This window comes from Buceros rhinoceros, unplaced genomic scaffold, assembly GCF_000710305.1.
Source record: "Buceros rhinoceros silvestris isolate BGI_N320 unplaced genomic scaffold, ASM71030v1 scaffold12960, whole genome shotgun sequence".
In the NCBI taxonomy this organism is placed as follows: domain Eukaryota; kingdom Metazoa; phylum Chordata; class Aves; order Bucerotiformes; family Bucerotidae; genus Buceros; species Buceros rhinoceros.
Window position 1 is genome coordinate 24,521 of NW_010387940.1, and position 4,938 is coordinate 29,458.

The following is a 4,938-nucleotide window of genomic DNA, read 5'->3' on the forward strand; positions in this document are numbered from 1 at the left end:
GTAAGCTTGTAAGTGCCAGTACTTGTGGTTAAGGAACAAAATAATATTTTTCTAATGAAAGCAGTCTTTGGAGGATAAGAGACTTTAGAATTCTGTGTCAGAAAAGCTAACTTAATCTGATGTGCTCCTTCTGCTCTTTGTACTTTAAGATCCCAGATAAACTTCTCATCCTTTCCTTCTCATACTGCCACCTGCAACTTTGCTGTTGATGGATCATTTTGTCTTTGAAGACAGGTTGCATGCTTCTTTCCACTACCAACTCAAGCAGATATTGCCGAATTGGCATGCATTTACTTCACATTTTCTATGGCTAATTTGTGATCAAAGAGGCAAGAGGCTTTTTCAGTGAAAGCTTTTTCCTTCTTAAGGAAAAAGCCCAAAGTCACCTTTTCAGATAAGTTAGCTGAACTTTTGCCAACCTTCTCATTACAACTCCCCTGACCTTGAATAAATGCAACAAAGGCAGGCTGTATGATATGGAAGTGTATTTTGGCAACTTCTGCTAGTTAGCTTGATTTATATTGCAATTTGTGGACACTTAAGTTAATCTTCTTTCTAAAAATGTACCGACGTTTTTGCAGAACATCACTGTAAGTAATGCAATTTTTGTAAACCAGTTACTTCCTGTTTATGTCTCTTGCTTAAATATTTCAACACAGTTGCAACTGAACACTGAAATATCCTTATATAGCTCTGTGCTATAATGTCCTCGAAGGCTTAAAACTGTTGTACTGCTTATGTAGTACCCACACAAGTGTTATGTTAAGTGAATTTTCGGGCAGACTAAAGGCACTTTGTCAAACAAAAGCTGAAAATAAAAGTGTCATTTAAGGCAAAACTAATGTTTCCTGCAAATCTCTTATCCCTCATATCAAATACTACTGAACTCTAATATCATAACCATCTTGATTGAATCAAGCAGTAGCACTGCAAAAACCACAATGTACTATGTCATCTCATGACCGGAATGTGCAGCTGGAACTAAACTTGTTTTCTTTTGTGAGGCCAAGTTTGTTGGGAGTGGTGATTACCTTATTCAGCTGGTTAGTTTGTGGTGCTGGAGGGTGAATGTATGGGCATTCATGTATACAAACCTATCCAAGGGGCTGGAACAGAGGCAATATGCTTTGTGCTGTTCAGTATCAGTTTTTCCTGTGCCTTTCTACTCTGACACTGAAATGAGTGTCACATTAGGAACAACTTTTCACTTCAGAGCAGTAACTAAAGGATGGATATGAAAGGAGAAGGCACAGACTGCATGTGAGATGAGGTTAATTAAGCCAACAGGTTTTAGGGACCAGTGCACCTGAGTAACTTGGGAACTCTCCTTACTCTTTCTATCTGATATTGCTGTTAGCTGTCTTGCATCCTCACTGAAGTATGTTGAAAGGTAAGTCTGTTATGTGAATGTCTGCTTGGGGTGCTCAGTTGTAAAATGGAGTATTGCCATGACACATATATAGGGTTTTTTAATGTAGCATGTTTGGAGCTACTTACTGAAAGAGGATTTCTGTGAAGTTGAGCTCCTACTTCTGCAATGTAGTAGTAACTCTTGATTCTCTGCTGGAATGTGTTTGAGTCACCTGTCAGCCTGCTTTATTATTCTTCACTGCTTTACAAAACTAGCTCAAGCTATTGAGGGGCACTGAGGGGTTGCAAGTGGAAACTCAGGTTGTGGCTGGATCCACTGACTCCACTACAATGACAGCTGTTCACTGATGTGTTGCTAAAAGCCCTTGGAGCATCCAAGCAGTTTTGCTGCTTCCTCCACACCACCCCATGGCAGTAACAGTGGGGGGACATACGTTTGAAAGAGATGGCATATGATGCCTGCGGCTCTGGCGTGGTATGTAATGCCCTGAGTATGTGAAGCCTGGTGTTTCTGGGGTTCAGTGGTCAACAGGATCCCGTCAGAATTGTTAAGACTTGTGACAAAAAAACCCCTCACTCTGGAGCCCATTCCAAAAGGAGATGGCTTTAATATTTGCTCTGCAGAGACCTGAATATTTTAAAGCCTAATGCTAACTTTGGAGTGCATCTGCTAGACCTGGAGATGACATCCAACTGTTAAATTATGAGATAAAGTCATTCTGGTGTCACTAGAAGTATAACTCTGAATGCAGCTGTCACAGTACTGGTTTGTGCCACCTGATGGTGATTAATCCCCAGTTTGCAGGATTGGAATTGCATTTGCTTCAAATCATGTTTGTGTAGAAGGAATTTTCAGTCTGGCTCTGGATTCTTCAACACTTTCTGGGCATAGATTTCATGTTATGAGGTCTCACCTCTGAAGGGTGACCTGTCCGCTTTACCTGATACACTTGACGCTTTCACCACTTGCAGAACTTCTCAGTTGCGTCAGCATGCCCGTTCCCAGATCTTTATCTTGTGGCCATTCTGCCCTGTACTACTTAAGCATTGACTGTCCGAGACAGCTGAACAAGTCGTCTCCTGTAAAGTCTGCCTTTCTATTAGAAATGACTTGCGTTGCATAAGAAACAGTAGGTGCTTACATGCTATTCCATGCCTAAACTTACTTTGGCCATCAAGATGTTTTCCCCCAACTTTGTGTTGCTGTTCTGACAGGACTCCTGGTCCCCTTAGCCCAGTTGTAATTCTCTAGCTAATAGCTTCCCCTGCAGATCTTGCTCAGAGAAAAATACTGTGCATTTGGTGCCCTTCAGCTTCGATTCCTCTGAAAAACAGTGGTACCTTCATCTTAAGATGGTCCTTTCTTAGGATATTTTTAAAAAATGTCTGTGTAAAGACTTCACCTTAAGGAAAATTCCACTTTTCTCATTCCTGTTGTGGCAGAGAGTGAGTCTCTTAGGCTTTTACCTTGCTGCTGTTTTTCAAATGCTCCTGGTCAAAGGGGAAACATCATGGAAAATAAGGAGTCATTGATGCAGGTCGGGGAGAGACATGACACCAGTCTTGATAAAAGAGATAGCTGCTTCCACATCCGCTGAGGCTTTCAATAATACATCAGTTTATAAAATCAGACAAAATTTCTTGTTTGCAACAGGCTTTCCAGATTGGTAAAACAAGATTACTAATGGCTGCTATTGACAGTAAGAGCAATGGTATTTATACTTTGGCTTTGTTTTCCTAAAACTTTTAGGTGTCAAGTATCCCTCCAGTTTAAGGGAGAAGGAACAAATTAAAGTCTGATTAGGCAGGTCATTCAAATCCCAAACAAACACAGCGCTCCTTATTTCTAATGGAACAAGATCTTAACTTAATCGGTCTCAATTCCCACGAGTCCTCTTCCTTAGAGTAGGATTTATTTTCCTATTGTTGTTCTTATGCTGGGTAGAGATTTGCACCTGTCTCCAGAAACATTGTAGCAGGTAAGTCTAGAGGTGTGAGAAGGGACCAGAATTTCTGATGAACTGGGCTTCTTGTGGCAGTTGTCTATCAGGGTAGCAGTTCTGCCTCCCCCAGCAGTTTCTCTGGGAAAAAGAGATGTTTAGTTGCATCTTTGTCTGCAGTGAGGGTTGTTTTGGAGATCAAAGACAGCTTGGCTTGATTCTGACCTTTGTGTCAGAGGGAGAGTTTGCTGGTTTCCCTTGCAACCAGTGATCAGACAGAATTCTGCATCAGCATTGCCTGGTGGGAATGTGGTGAGGGGTTGTCTCTGGAGTAAATCTGTGTGGAGTTGTCTTGTTGTTTCTGCATCTGTCCACAGTGTAAAAATCTGCTGTTTTGCTTATGTGGGTTGTATTCTGTAGCATTGCTTGTGCGTGTACTGCCACTTTGTCTAGTGTGGAACAGTGTTGGTGTGTTATCCTCCCAGCTGAAAAGACAAAAATGTGTCTCAGCTGCTTCTTGTAGCCTTTGTTTGCGTATGCAAAGAGAACTGAAGAAAAACCCAGCACACCTTGAGTGGGCAAAATAATTAATGTTTGGAGTCAGCGTTTGAAGCTTCAGAGCTTCTCAAACCACCCTCTCAGAAGCAGACGTCTCACCCAGAAAATTTGTGCCGCCCTTTGCCTTCAGATCTAATCCTTTCTGATACAATAAAGCAAGTACGTTTTGATCTTGGGCTGTGACCATTAACAACTTACTGTATCTAGCTGAGCTAGGAATAATTGAGCAGAGCACAAGAATCGTGTTTTAGAAGCAGAAGTTGGTAACATTGGCTTCACAAAACTACAAGAAACAGCTTTATAGATTGCTAAAACACGCAGCTTAAAATTTTTCTCTGCTTTCTTCAAGCCATTGAGCTCTCTGTACAAGGGCAGTCTGATTTGCCCACAGACCGGTGCAGAACGTGCTAGCGAATTTAATTAGCAACATTAGCTATTTCCCAGTTACTTTCTTATGACTGGAAATAAAGGCACTGGCAATATTGGGCAACAGAATTGGAAGCAGTGTTGTTTCTATCCTCTATTTCTAACTGAAAGGGGTGCTTTCTGAAGATGCACCTCAGTCATATTTTGAAACTATGTAATACCCACTCCAGTTTTTAGCCATTTAAGGACAACGACTGTAGGTAGTTGTTTGTGGTTGAGTTTACTGCTCCGAAGTACAGCATGCCTGGGGAAAGTAAGGCATGTCGATGCACGTGGTGTCAGTGCTACACTGCTTTGCAGAACAAACCCCCCTGGCAGAGGGAGGCTGGCACTGGCTGCTATGGCCCTCGTTTTATAGGTGTGTGGTTTGTGTTGTGATGTTTACTTTGTCCTCGCTGGGATTAAATACCTTGAAACTGATCTCTACCAATAGGATGTTCGTGCCAGCCGCTTTCTGAAAAGCCAGAAACCTCGTTGTGCTGGAACATACCCGAGCTGGGTTTGCATTACCCCCCGCATGCCTTGCCCCGGTTGTGGGGGGAGCGGCTGCCTTGCGACGCAGTGCGGGGGTCCCGCATCGAAGGCGCGGAGGGACACCCCCGGGTGTGCTCACGACGGGGTCGTGCGCTGTGGTGATGCCCGC